The following is a 15,688-nucleotide window of genomic DNA, read 5'->3' on the forward strand; positions in this document are numbered from 1 at the left end:
TCCAGGAGCGAGATGTGAATAGTCCTGTTTTACAGATAAGGAAATTGAGGCGCAAAGAGGTCCATGGTCATGGAATTCATAAGAGATGAACATGGAATATTTACTCAGATCTGACTCCCAAGTCCACCCTCATAATTACTATGCTCTATCATGTCTCCATCATACGAGATGGGTTAGGAAGACAGGGAATGCAACGAATATTTTTAAATTTGATTTTTGGAATACTTGGAGATGAATAGCAATTTTCTGGGGAAGGCAAGAGAGAAGAGAACAGTGGGTGGCAAACGAAAACAGCAGGGAAGAGGCGAGCTATTGGCACTTACCTGAACCTCAGTTTCCTCATTTCTTAAATGGAATCAGTTCCTTCAAGTGGTTGTGACTATCCAAGTGAGATGATGGGCATGAAAGTATTTGGTAAATTCTATGAGGGATGATAAATTATTTGGAGATCTTGCTCAAGCTCTTTCTCCTCTCTGGGCCCGAGCCCTGCAGCTGAACATCTAAGGGTTGGTTGACCATCTGGGGCTCTGTAAGACTCCTTCTAGCTGTGACCCACTGAGACTTACTAAGACGCTGGGTGAGCTAGATGTGAAAGTTGGAGTGACTGGGAAAAGTGACCTGGCTTGGCTCTTCCTACCTGCTGGTTCCTTATGAGCCCCCATCTGGCTTCTCCAGGAGGGGATCCTGAGGTCGCAATATAGAAGCGTGAGAGAGCTCTTTCTGCTGAGACCAGGCTTAAGTGGGAAGGCTGGTGTGCTGTCTCCATGACTCCCTACGTTTTCTCCCATTACTTGTTCCCACAGAGGCCTTTCTGAGTAGTCCTTAAGGTTCTCTTTCACTTAGGATCACTGGACCGACTAGAGCACAGAGGAAGCTGAGAAGTTTCTGGGTGTGGCCCTCACTGTGTTCTCGATCTTATTGCTCCCCCTAGTGCTGAGCGACGAGTCCTGCGGTCGTCGGCTTCCCTCTTGGCTGCCCCAGCGCACTCCGCGGAGCGCCTCTCACTGGACGGTTTTTCCTTTTAAGGGCGTGAGCTGAGAGCGCAGCAGGTTGGGAAAAACCCCCTTTAGGGACAGATTCTTCTGGTTTTTAGGTAAGTGTTGGGGCCAGCTTGACCATGAGAGAGCCAGGAAACTCTTACCTTGGACTTCACAGAGGGAAGCTGGGAAGAAAAAGAAATCTAACATTGTGGGTCTCCTATGTACCAGGCACTGTACCGGTGCTTTACATATATTACGTGTATCATCCTCGTAATCTTTACATATATAATCCATCCATTCCTTTGTGATCATCTTAGGAGATGATTATTATTCCCATGTTTCACATGAAAGCAAGTTCAGGGACTTCCTTGGCGGTCCAGCGGTTAAGAATCCACCTTCCGGGACACAGGTTTGATCCCTGGTCAGGGAACCAAGAGCCCACACACATGACGTGGGGCAACTAAGCCCATGCGACAACTATGGAGTCTGAGCGCCACAACTAAAGAGCCCACGTGCTGCGGCTAAGACCCGCACAGCCCAAAATGAATTAATCTTAGAAAAGAGAAAGAAAGCAAGTATGGAGGTTAAGCGTCTTGCCAAAGGTCACATAACAATATGATGATAATGACATCGACCAGTTATTTAGTGCCTACTTCACAGCATCCTCCCAGCAAACCTTAAAAAAAAAATCATAATAACTTACTGATGAGATCACTGAGATTTAGGTAGTTTAAGAAAGGGGTCACTGAGGAGCTTGCCTGAGATCAAAGAGTAGGTCCTCTGGTCTTCAGTGCCAGCTGTTTCCATTCCACCATTGCCTCATGGAGCTGTGGGTGGTGGAGGTGGACTGGGCCCAGCACCCTGTGATTCACTGTTCTTGCCATTACTGGCACTGCCTCGCAGCCCTTCCCCAGGACCAGGAAACTAGGGCCATGTGGGTTTTTTGGATCTCCAGATCCACAGATAGGCTCCTGACATAGGATGGCAATGAAAAAATCCAAGGCCATAGGCCATTGGATCCTAGGACAGTTTGCGTGGAGAGACACATAACAGGGCAGTCTCTGGGAACCACACAACAGATTGCTGTTAGGGGCCTTGGGAAGAGTACCCAGAGGACCCTGAGTCCCATCTCCCTCATCCTCTGTGGAATTCACATGTTCCCCTAAAGCTGATGGGCCTGGATGGGGTACACACAGCTAGCTCACTGAGGGGTAAAAAGGGAAGGTAAATGGGGTACAGTCTAGCTCAGATAGAAAATTCCTGGAAATAGATGAGAAAAATCATGGAGTTCCCAAATCACCCAGCGAAGTTTCCAAAGATTTGAGTCAATTTAATCCCCTCCCTTCATCCCCAAAGTACAGGTTAGTCATAGGTCCCTGGAAGAATACTGTATGTCCCTTTGGATGAATCTCAAGTTTTCATTTTCATTCTAATCTTTGAAATTATTAAATTATAATTGAGAAGCACATACCTGATGATGAGTTGATGTTATGTATGATGAGATTCATGTTTTGGTTGCTATTTCCAAGTGTTCATGCAGACTCATGGCGGGCAGGGGGCAGGAGCTATCAGCTGGCTACTGTTTTTTATTGGTAAGTTGACTTAATTCATTAACGGTTAACTTTTTCCCCTCTCTTTCAACCGCTCCCTTTTCTGTCTCCCTTCCTGTTTCTCCTCCGCCCCAGGTGACTTTTCCCTAATCGTTTGGGGCCAGACCTCCTTCTGTGTCTTCTGGCTCCTCAGACAAAGTGCTGGGCTGAGTAGCCTTGCCAGAGGGACTGAAGCTGGCTGGAAGGCTGGTCTTTCCTTTCCCTCTTGTTCCCCCTTCTTCCTCACACATGGCCTGATATTAAGCAGTAAATAATTTCTGTGCTACGCTATAAACAGAGCTTCGGCTCAGTTGGGCTTCTCTCTGGTTTCAATCTGATGAAAGCCAATTACACATTCCCTTTCGTCTGTTATTTCAGCTGAGGCACCACAGAGTTGGCTGAATAGGTTCTTGTTGCTTAGAAAAAGGAGAAATATGTGTAGGAAAAGTAATGACCTGGTAATGGCTGCACCATCATTTCTAGGCAATTTCCTAGAGGAGCCCTTTGGAGGAACCTGATGCTAGAGGGTTCTATACCCCTATTTCTTGCTACATGATGTCTGCTGGTCCCTAGCAGGGTCTAGTCTGCCATGAAAGAGTGACCAGGAGACCCAGGGCACCTGCACCATTGGGAGGAGTCTGTACATTTCTCATCTCCTTTTCTTTTTGCCACCCTACCTTTCTCTTGTCCCCCCTTTATTTCTAAAACTATCCTTGAGTACCTATTATCATTACCACAAGAAATAACACACAATTCCAGACCTCCGGGTACTCACAGTCTTGAGGGGAGGTAGATTTGTGTAACTAGTTGACTCAAGTTCTCCTTCTTTCTGTTGCTACACTTTCCAAATAAAATAACTCACCCCACTGTATTACATCATAATCAGGACTCCTCCAGATGTAAAGGACAGAAATTCCATCCAAACTAGCAAAGGTAGTTTTTATTGGCTCATGTGATAAAAACATCCAGAATTAGACTGCCTTCACGTGAGGCTTGATCTGGCTCCTCAAAAGCGTTACCAGAACCAGGCTGCTCTCTCGGGAGTTTTCAGCTTTACTTTTGTAGAGTTGGTTCTGTTTTCAGACGTGCTGTTTTCCTCAACTGGCAATAAACATAGGAGTTCCAGCTTCATATCCAGTCATATTCAATAGGAAAGAGCATCTCCTTTGTCCTCAGAAGTCTGAGAAAAGTCCCACTCTGTCTTCTTGGTTCTGCTTAGACCATGTATTCGAGTCTGAATCCAATTACTGTGGGCAGGGCATGTGCTGCTGTGTTTGGCTAGACGTGCTCTGTATAGAACCATGCATTAAGCGTGGGGGAAAGCTATAACCACAGGTGAACGTGCATTCATTCATCCATTTATTACCAACACAATGGGGTTGAATATTTGGGAAGCAAATAGTGTTTATTACACATTTGAGCATTTGTCTCGCGTTTGCTCCTGGGACCTCTTGAGCTGCAGCTGATTCTCTAACCTTGGCCTGGACTTTCCTTGCTGCTGGTCATTGTCAGAAAGTTCGGAATGGCTGTGCTTTGTTGTCCAAAGCATCACTAACAACAGATTGTTGTGTGCAGCGGCTGTTCACTGAGGATTTGGGGGCCTTGTATGGTATGGGCAGTGTTAAAAAGGTTTTTAAAGATTTGGGGTTCTCGGATTTGAAGGTATATCAGAAATACCTGAGGGTCTTGATAAATCACAGATTGCTGGGCCCTAACCCCGGAGTTTCAACAAAAGTATACACTGACTATGGTATGCCAGGTGTTAAGGTTACAGTTATGGCCAAGCCACCTGCTGTAAAATTCTTCTTTGTTATGCAGAGTGATTTAATTACTTACTGCAAGCCTTTCTCATCTCAGTTCTATCCAGGGGACCCTCAATTTTCATAGTCAGATAAGCCCATGAAGATAGTTTCTCTAACAGAGGAATCTATTTGTACTGTCCTCGGAGGTCAACTGATTCTAACTGCAGCAGCTTCTGTGATAAAATTTCATTGATTTTCCTACTGCTTAGGCAAACAGGGAATGTTGTGAGTGAAGTATGGTGCTCGAGGTACTAACTAGGTGTAGCTTTCAAAGGCACAAAAGAGAATAGAACCTTCCATAAGGAACAGCTGCTTGACTCCTGGGTGGCACTGTGGAAAGTAACTTGAGAGCCAGACGTACTAGCTGTGTGACCTGGGCATGTCATTGACTACTTTGAGTTTCAAATCCCTTATTAAATTGAGAAATAATATTGTGTTTCACAGGGTTGTAGTAAAGAAGAAGCCAGATAATGGGAGTTTTATTGATAATTTTTCTCCTTGCCACTTATCTATCATCAAGAGCTGTCAATTTTTTTTTTAAAGACCTGTCAATTTTTCCTCCTGAATACTTTAACTTCATAACTTCTATTCCTACCTCCATCACCATCTTGGTCTGTCCACTACCTCATTTCTTCAGGGCAGTGGCAGCCTTCTAAATGGTCTTCTAGCCTTCATTCTTGCCCCTTCCAGTCCATTCTCCACACAGCATGCTGTGCAGATCTTAAGAAAACACAATCTAATCACGTCCTCTCAATGAAAACTATTCAGTGGTCTTAGGACAGATCTGTTCACCAAACCCTCATTACTTGGCTCCTGCCTCTCTCTCCAGAATCATCTAGTGTTCCTCTCCTCATTGCTGTCTCTGCCCTGGACAACTGAGGACAAAGACTCTCCTTGATCAAACTTTAGTCAGGCTTTAGTTTAGGTCTTGATGTTGGTCACTCACTCTCACCCTCTGGCCTTGCTGGGCCTGCACAGCCCAGTTTTAGCAAGAATCCTGCTAAGTGAGTCCATATCCTTCATATCTGATGAAATGCTTTATCCTTCACCTTTGATCTTTAGTCCTTGACCTGCCTTCAGCAGGAATCCGGTTAAGTCAGTTTAGTGAGAATCCCCCATCCTTGATGTCTCCTTTTAGTGATTTTCCATCCACTGAATCGCTCACTCTGCTTTGGGGCTATAAATCCCTTCCTCCATTTGATTTTGGAGTTGAAACTGGTCTCTCTTCCCTATTGCCATAGTCTTGACACTTTCTGAGTAGTCCTGAGGGAAGTCTTCTCTACCATTTTAGCAAGTGTCAGAGTTCATTTTTTTCTCCAATGATGGCTGCTTTTCTGTTCCTCGGAGTATTTGCTAATGTTACTGTGTGTTCTTGGGCTGTTCTTTCAACCCTCTACCTAAAGCCTATACATCCTCAGACCTCTCAATGCCACCTTATCAGGAAAGTTTCCTTAGCCCAACAGAGTGAGTAAGTTCTAATGTTTTGCCTTCCTAGCGTGTGTTATGATTTATAATTATACACTTGCACTTCAAGAAAATTAGAGATATCAAGGGAACATTTCAGGCAAAGATGGGCTCAATAAAGGACAGAAATGGTGTGGACCTAACAGAGCAGAAGATATTAAGAAGAGATGGCAAGAATACACAGAAGAACTGTACAAAAAGGATCTTCATGACCCCGATATTCACGATGGTGTGATCACTCATCTAGAACCAGACATCTTGGAATGTGAAGTCAAGTGGGCCTTAGAAAGCATCACTATGAACAAAGCTAGTGGAGGTGATGGAATTCCAGTTGAGCTATTTCAAATCCTAAAAGATGATGCTGTGAAAGTGCTGCGCAAATTTGGAAAACTCAGCAGGGGCCACAGGACTGGAAAAGGTCAGTTTTCATTCCAATCCCAAAGAAAGGCAATGCCAAAGAATGTTCAAACTACTGCATAATTGCACTCATCTCACATGCTAGTAAAGTAATGCTCAAAATTCTCCAAGCCAGGCTTCAGCAATACGTGAACCGTGAACTTCCTGATGTTCAAGCTGGTTTTAGAAAAGGCAGAAGAACCAGAGATCAAATTGCCAACATCTGCTGGATCATGGAAAAAGCAAGAGAGTTCCAGAAAAACATCTATTTCTGCTTTATTGACTATGTCAAAGCCTTTGACTGTGTGGATCACAATAAACTGTGGAAAATTCTGAAAGAGATGGGAATACCAGACCACCTGACCTGCCTCTTGAGAAATCTGTATGCAGGTCAGGAAGCAACAGTTAGAACTGGACAAGGAACAACAGACTGATTCCAAATAGGAAAAGGAGTACGTTAAGGCTGTCTGTTGTCATGCTGCTTATTTAACTTATATGCAGAGCACATCATGAGAAACGCTGGACAGGAAGAAACACAAGCTGGAATCAAGATTGCCAGGAGAAATATCAATAACCTCAGATATGCAGATGACACCACCCTTATGGGAGAAAGTGAAGAGGAGCTAAAAAGCCTTTTGATGAAAGTGAAAGAGGAGAGTGAAAAAGTTGGCTTAAAGCTCAACATTCAGAAAACTAAGATCATGGCATCCGGTCCCATCACTTCATGGGAAATAGATGGGGAAACAGTAGAAACAGACTTTATTTTTTGGGCTCCAAAATCACTGCAGATGGTGACTGCGGCCATGAAATTAAAAGATGCTTACTCCTTGGAAGAAAAGTTACGGCCAACCTAGATAGTATATTCAAAAGCAGAGACATTACTTTGCCAACAAAGGTCCATCTAGTTAAGGCTATGGTTTTTCCAGTGGTCATGTATGGATGTGAGAGTTGGACTGTGAAGAAGTCTGAGTGCCAAAGAATTGATGCTTTTGAACTGTGGTGTTGGAGAAGACTCTTGAGAGTCCCTTGGACTGCAAGGAGATCCAACCCATCCATTCTGAAGGAGATCAACCATGGGATTTCTTTGGAAGGAATGATGCTAAAGCTGAAATTCCAATACTTTGGCCACCTCATGTGAAGAGTTGACTCATTGGAAAAGACTCTGATGCTGGGGATGGGGGCAGGAGAAGAAGGGGACAACCGAGGATGAGATGGCTGGATGGCATCACTGACTCGATGGACGTGAGTCTGAGTGAACTCTGGGAGTTTGTGATGGAAAAGGAGGCCTGGCGTGCTGCGATTCATGGGGTCACAAAGAGTCGGACACGACTGAGTGACTGAACTGAACTGAACTGAACTGACAGTTATTTTGATTAGTGTGGCTTTTCACAAGCCTTTTGTATGCTCCATGAGGACAGAGCTCACTTCTATTTTGCTCATGATTCTTATCTCCGATATCTCGACACAGTACCTGGTACACAGTAGGTGTGTTCTATGAATGTTTATTGATTGAATGAATGAATGAAAGTGCACTGTTTATAAAAAGTGCTCTATAAATCAATTTCTCCTAGTGTCCAACTGTGGTAATAATCCTGAGTTCCTTGGTGGGAAATAAACGCTTTTATGACCTATTTCAACCCACTGCAAATCCTCTTAGGGGAAACCTAGGTTCATACCCTTGGAGGTACCTGGAAAGCCCAGAAACTTCAGATGAACCTCTTGAAAAGTCCACTTAGGATGATTACCCAGTGAGTAAAATGATTTACTCACTTTTTAATCCTCAGTTCCTGGAAACAGTGCCTGGCCTGGGAGTTAATCAAATAAATGATCTTGAAGTTGAGGAAATATCCAAAAGGGATTCACTGACCCATTTGGGTGGTCTCAGGAGCCTGGAAGGCTGCAGTCCATGGGGTCGCTGAGGGTCGGACACAACTGAGTGATTTCACTTTCACTTTTCACTTTCATGCATTGGAGAAGGAAATGGCAACCCACTCCAGTGTTCTTGCCTGGAGAATCCCTGGGACGGGGAAGCCTGGCGGGCTGCCGTCTATGGGGTCACACAGAGTTGGACACGACTGAAGTGACTTAGCAGCAGCAGCAGCAGGAATATGAATAATCCACTTGAGACAGATGGTCTCCTACATGGATGCTAATGGAGATGAATGCTAGTTCTGCCCTGATGGCTGCCAGCCGAGCAGAAAATGCCATCAGGAATGAAGCCCATGAGGGGCTTCTTTAGGTGATTTTAGTACCATAAAACAGGAATGGTAATATGGACTTAGTGAGATTTCTTAACTATTTCTATTACAGCCATCTGTTTTTCTATAATCTTTAAAAAATTTTAAAAATTAATTTATTTTTGACTGCCCTGGGTCTTCGTTGCTGCACAAGCTTTCTCTAGTTGCGGTGAGTGGGGGATACTCTCTAGTTACGGTGTGCGAGCTTCTCATTGTGGCGGCTTCTCTTGCTGCAGAGCAAGGGCTCTAGAGTGTGTGGGCTTCAGTAGTTGGAGTGCGTGGGCTTGATTGCCCCACTGCAGTAGAATCTTCCCAGGCCAGGGACTGAACCTGGGTCCCCTGCCTTGGCAGGCGGATTCTTAACCACTGGCCCACCAGGGAAGTCCTCTCCTCTAGTATTTATCAGCAGAACTCGTGGGCAGGATTAGGGAGGGAGAGGACTCAGCAAGAAAGCAGGGAGTTGGGTGTCTGATCCGGGACCTGACCCCACTCCCACCTCCCCCCACTCTCTGCTTTCCTTTAATGCCAGGCTTTTTGAGACCCATCCTCACCTTCCATTCTGCCGTCAATCATTATAGTCTCACTCCTGCCTCACTGTGCAGCTGCTCCCCTAAGATTTCCAATGACCGTCTTGTTGACAAACCATGTGCTTGTGTCTGGGCCCTAGCTGCTCCCTGCAGACACTGTTCTCCTTCCCTTGGTGTCTGTGATGGCATCATCCTTTCTTCATTGGTTTCCTGCCTCTCCTTCCCATGCTTCTTATGGCCATCTCTTTCTCCTCCCACTTTATACACTGCCCTGGGTGAGCCACCTAATCTGATGGTTCAGTCACCACCTCTACTTGGATGCGTCTCAAACAAACGCATGACTCAAGCTCCAGACTTGGACAGGATAGGTCACCTCTAGAGCATTCACCCTTGCTTCCTCCCAGTCACCTCATCCCACTAACCATGAAGTGTTGCTGTTCTGCTTCCCTAATCCACCCTGTCTCTCCACATTTCCTATCACTACCTTAGTTCAGCTGCCTTCACCTCTGCTATGGATCCTGGAAGCAGCCTTCTGTCTGGGTTTCCTGTGTCTGCTCTGGCTCTTCCCCCTTCAATTCGTTTCTACATGGCAACCATAGTGATTTGTTTCTAAAGTGAAAATTTGAACAGGTCACTTCTCTGCTTAAGTTCCTCTAGTATTCTCACCTGGGAAATCCCATGGACAGAGAAACCTGGTGGGCTACAGTCTATGGGGTCGTAAGAGTCGGACATGACTGAGTGAGTAAACCACCACTGCTGGAATTCCTAGAAAGTCATGAGTTTCCCATTACCTTCACGATAAAGTGTAAATGTGAGATGACATCCCTTCTTGGCCCAGCCTCTGCTTACTTGCATTTTCAGCTCCAACTTTTGCTGCTGCCCTGGCCCCAGGCAGCATTAGACCTCTGCTGAACTACTTGAATTCCCTTACTTCATCACGATCTCTTTGGCCCAAGGACTTTTTGCTGTGCTCTTCTGCCTGCACTGCCTTTTCTTGGTTCTTCCAGTCCAGCTAACTACTCTTTCTTTAGGACTCTTCTCAGATGTCACTTCCCCCAGGAAGCTTTCTGTGATCTTCTAAGGCCAGATTTAGATGCTGTGTACCACGCAACCCCTACCCCATTCTGCTGCTGCTCCTGCTAAGTCGCTTCAGTCATGTCCAACTCTGTGTGACCCCACAGACAGCAGCCCACCAGGCTCCCCCGTCCCTGGGATTCTCCAGGCAAGAACACTGGAGTGGGTTGCCATTTCCTTCTCCAAGCCATGAGAGTGAAAAGTGAAAGTGAAGTGGCTCAGTTGTGTCCGACTCTTCGGGACCCCACGAACTGCAGCCTACCAGGCTCCTCTGTCCATGGGATTTGCCAGGCGAGAGTACTGGAGTGGGGTGCCACTGCCTTCTCCTCTACCCCATTCTAATTGTTCTCAGTACACTCTGCACTCCCATCCTTTTACTTGTATCTGTGTCTCCCATTTCTAAAAGTTCCTTGAAAGCAGGGACTCTTCCTGGTTCATGGGGTATTTGTAGTTTGTCACATAGTGTCTGCACACAGTAGGCATGAATAATATTTAACAAATGAAAGAGCAAGTGATTTCTTAAAGCTTTGTCATAGCTTGCCTACTATTGCGGTTAAGAACAAGGACATTCTGTCAGGAAACCCAGACAGAAGGCTGTTCCCAGGATCCATGGCAGAGGTGAAGGCAGCTTGAACTAAGGCAGTGATAGGAAATGTGAGAGACAGGGTGGGTGGGAGGGGGCTTGGGGGAGAAAGGATGCGTATGTATGTGTAGCTGAGTCTCTTCACTGTTCACTGGATCTACCACAGCACTGTTAATTGGCTATACCGCAATACAGAATATAAAGTTTTGTTTTAAAAAATAAGTAAGAGAAGCCAACCATCTCTAGAACAACAACAACAGAAAAAGGACATTGAAGCCAGACTGCCTCAGTTCAAATCCTGGCTCAGACACTGACTCTCTGTGCGACCTTTGGCAAGTTACTCAACCTCACTATGTCTTGGCTTCATTATTTTAAAAATGTTTCTTAGCTCATAGAATTGCTTTCAGGGTTAAATAAGTTAATGTTTATATGCTTGATACAAAGTGAGTAAATACCATATCAATAGAATAGCTTATTCTACTGTATGACTACACATGGATAATTTTGAGAGTAAAAAACGATACTATTAATCATAACATTAGGACAAGAGTAAACAGGACTGTCCTGTGCAAGCAGGGACGTTTAGTCACCTTGCAGACAAGGGCTCATTAGGTAAGCAAACAATGTCTTCATTTTTATTGGTTTTGTTTCTCTCTGTCCATTGTCTTCTAGTGATTAGCAAACTCTTCCCACCATAAAAGCCTGTGTGTTTATTTTCAGGGACAACAGGGAAAGGAAGGAGGGGGACAGTGTCCTAGGGGACAGAGTTTGTAGGTTAGCATTAAAGAAACGGAAATGAAGTGAAATTCTTAGGGTGGGGGTGCAGGAGTGAAAGAGAACCTCCCCATATCCCACTGAGGCCTGTGGACTTGACAGAAGGTGCTCTCCTGATGGCTGGTGTGATTTGAGGGGCTCCAGCCTTTCCCAGAGCCTTGTCTGTGAGCGAGGCACTCTGTGCTGACCCTGCTTGACATGCATTTGCTGTTTGCTGTTTGCTCCCTGAGTTTGCCGTTTTCTCTCAAACTGTTTCAGAAGCATGTGGTTCCATTTGCTTCCCCAACAGGGAGGGTTTTTTTTTGTTTTTTATTACCTTGAAGTAGTTGTTTTTATGAACTGGGATAAATACCTGGTGGGCAGGAGTTTTATCTCATGGTCCTTCCAATTTGAATTCCATTATTTCTCCTGCTTACCTGGGGAGGGGAAAAATATATTTTCTAAACACAGTGTTCCTTTTTCTAGTTTCCCTGACAGATGCATCATGAGATAAGAGCACCTCTGCAGATGAGTGCATTTGCCTGGAATACCAATGGCACACAGTTCTCTTGGTGACTGTGGTGCTCGAGGAAGTGGGGAGGGGAGAATATCTTTCCTTATCTTGAAATACAGCCTGTCAGTCTGAGGAGGTGCCATTCAGAAATGTGTGCCACCTCGTCTCCCTCCCTCTCCCTCTAGGTGAGAGTGCAGGTGGTGGTGGGGAGTGGGAAGAGAAGGCACTAACATTTAGTGACACTTCCTATGTTCCAGGCAGAGGTAACCTTCCATTTCATTTAATACTCAGAGCAACCTCAGAATAGGTATTAGTCTTTCTCCTTCATGGATAAGGAAAGTGAAATTCAAAGAATAAAAAGAACATGCTAAAGATATATTAGCAGTAGGCAGGGATTTGAATCTGCTTCTATCTGATTCCAAATGCATACCTTTAATATTTAATGCCTATGAGGCCCCGAGAGCATGAGAATTTGCTTAGTGTCTCGCAGTCAGCCAAGAAGAAGGTTATATCTTTCTAGCTTCCCAGTGGGAGGGAAAGGCAGGATTAGGCAAAACATGTTGGTTGTGTGCTTAATTAATATAGAAGAGGGAGATCTGAAGGAGTTTTTGACTGTTAGTAATTCCATCTTTCATTCATTAACATATGCACTGCTTACTGTGTGTCCAGCAGCGTATCACCATATTTGAAGAATATAGTAGAACTGCCCAGGTGGCGCTAGTGGTCAAGAACCCGCCTGCCGATGCAGGAGACATAAGAGACCTGGGTTCAATCCCTGGGTCGAGAAGATTCCCCTGGAGGAGGGCGTGGCAACCCACTCCAGTATTCTTGCCTGGAGAATCCCCGTGGACAGAGGAGCCTCGCGGGCTATAGTCCGTAGGTTCGCAAAGAGCTGGACACAACTGAAATAAATTAGCATGCAGTAGAACACAACACTGTAAATCAACTATATGTCAGTAAAATAAATTTAAAAAGAATATAGTAGAAAAGGCAGTCTTGAGGTTATGTGTAACAATCTTAGTTTTGGACATGTTGAGCTGAAGATATAGATTTCTTAATTAAGTATTTGGATATACCCATCTGGGGTTCTGGGGAAAAGTCTGTGCAAGAAATATAGACTTGAGAATGATCATAAAATAAGTGGTAGTTATACCATTAGCGGACACGACTGAGCGACTTCACTTTCACTTTTCACTTTCATGCATTGGAGAAGGAAATGGCAACCCACTCCAGTGTTCTTGCCTGGAGAATCCCAGGGATGGGGGAGACTGGTGGGCTGCCATCTATGGGGTCACACAAAGTCGGACATGACTGAAGCGACTTAGCAGCAGCAGCATACCATTAGCAGTGAGGGAACTAACTAGAGTTATATAAGAGACAAGTGCATGGATTGGAGGATGGAACCATGAGGTGATCTGCGTTTCAGAGGCAAACCAAATGAAGAGTTCACCAAGAAGATTCAGTAGGACTATGCAGAAATGTAAGCAGAGGATCAGGAGAGAGATGAATTTAGTTAGATTTTGTTTTTCTATTTCCTTTTAAAAAGAAACTACCTATTGAGGTGTAATTTGCATATGACCCATGCACTCATTTAGAGTGTACAGTTCCCAGATATATGCCACCATCAGATGCTACCACGTCAGCAAACAATAGGGAGTTCTGCTGAAATTTTGACAAATGTAAACACTCATGGGACCTCTACCCCAGTCAGCATATAGAATATTTCCATCATATTAAGATTCCCTTGTGTCCCTCCCCAGTTATTCCCCTGCACTCCCTGTTCTAAGCGACCACTGGTCTGATTTCTATTATCATAGATTAGTTTTGCCTATTTTAGAATTTCATTCAATGCAGTCACACAGTATCTACTTAAAATTTTTTTTTAATTTAAAAATTATTTATTTAGCTATGCTGAGTCTTAGTTGTGGCATAAGGGATCTTTAATTTTCATTTGCCATGGCGTGGGTGATCTTTAGTTGTAGTCTGTGGGATCCATTCCTTGACCAGGGATTGAACCCCAGTCCCCTGCCTTGGAAGCCTGGAGTCTTAGCCTCTGGACCACCAGGAAGGTCCCAGTACCTACTTTTTTGTATCCTGTTTCATCAGTGTTGTGGCAGTAACTTGTTCCTGTTTATTTCTAAAGTAAAATTTCACTGTATGAATATACCATCATTTGTTTTTCCACTAACCTGTTGGTGGAAATTTGAGTTATTTCTAGTTTGAGACTATTATGAATGAAGTGCTATGAACATTTGTGTACAAGCTTTTGTGTGTAAATATGTATATATATTGGAGAAGGAAATGGCAGCCCACTCCAGTGTTCTTGCCTGGAGAATCCCAGAGACAGAGGAGCCTAGTGGGCTGCCGTCGATGGGGTCGCACAGAGTCGGACACGACTGAAGCGACTTAGCAGCAGCAGCAGCAGCATGTATATATATATATATACACACAAAATGTATATATATTTTATGTATGTATATATATATTTTCACTTGCATATATATATATATTTCACTGTCAAATGTTTAGTGTATGTTTAAGAGAAATTACCTACTTCTTTCCCAAGTGGTTATATCATTTTACTCTCTAATCAATAATATATGAGATTTCTAGATGCTCCCTACTCTTACCACAATTGGTATTGTTATTATATTAAATTTTTAGCAACTCTATTAAGTGTGTAGTAGTACCTACCTGCAGTTTTAATTTGCGCTTTTCTGATAACTAATGATTGAATACCTTGTGCTTCTTGGCCATCCTTTGGGTCTACTTCTGGTCTGTTTCATTTGTGTATTTGTCTATTTTAATGCCAATATCATATTACTTTGATTTTTATACTTATAATAAATCTTCAAGCCAAGTTATTTAAGTCTTCCAACTTCTTTTTAAGTAATGGTTTTGGCTATTTTAGATCCTTTGAACCTTTACATAAAATTTAAAATCACTTATTAATTTCTACAAAATAGAGCCTCCTGGGATTTTTATTGGGATTATACTGAATCTATCATTTTGGGGAGAGTTGACAGTGATATTGTACCTTTCAGTCCATTTCTTTAGGTATTTAATTTCTCTCAATAATGTTTTCTAGTTTTTCATATATGAATTTTACATATATTTTGTTAAATTTATCCCTTCACACTTTATGCTTTGATGAAATTTTATGGAGTGCCTTAGATTCATGTTTCTTGTGCTTGAAGTTCACTGAGATTTTTGAGTCTGTGGACTGATTTTCATAAATTTTTGAAAAATTTTGGTTATTATTTCTTCAATTTTTTTTCTGACTTCTCTTGTCTTTTTTCCTTTGGGAAAGGAAACTGCATATATAATAGGTTATTTGAAGTTGTCTCACTCATACTCTGGTGGTTTTTTAAAATCTATTTTCTTTTTGTGATTATTTTGTACAATTTTCTGTTGCTCTCTCTTAAAGTTCACTAATCTTTAATTTTTCAGTGTCAAATATGCTGTTATTCATCTCAATCATTTTCATTTTTATCTTTAGAAGTTCTATTTGAGTCTTTTATATATTTCATGTTTCCACTTAATATGCTTAATCTTTCCTTTACCTTCCTTAACATATGGAATATAGTTTTACCAACTGTAATGTCTTTGTCTACTAATTCTATCATCTATGTCAGTTTTCACTGATGAATTTTTCTCTTTATTATGGATTGAATTTTCCTGCTTATTTGTATCTTATAATTTTTTACTGGATTCCAGACATTGTGTATTTTACCTTGTTGGGTACTGGATGTTTTTGTATTCCTACAAC

This window comes from Budorcas taxicolor, chromosome 3 (assembly GCF_023091745.1).
Source record: "Budorcas taxicolor isolate Tak-1 chromosome 3, Takin1.1, whole genome shotgun sequence".
Lineage (NCBI taxonomy): Eukaryota > Metazoa > Chordata > Mammalia > Artiodactyla > Bovidae > Budorcas > Budorcas taxicolor.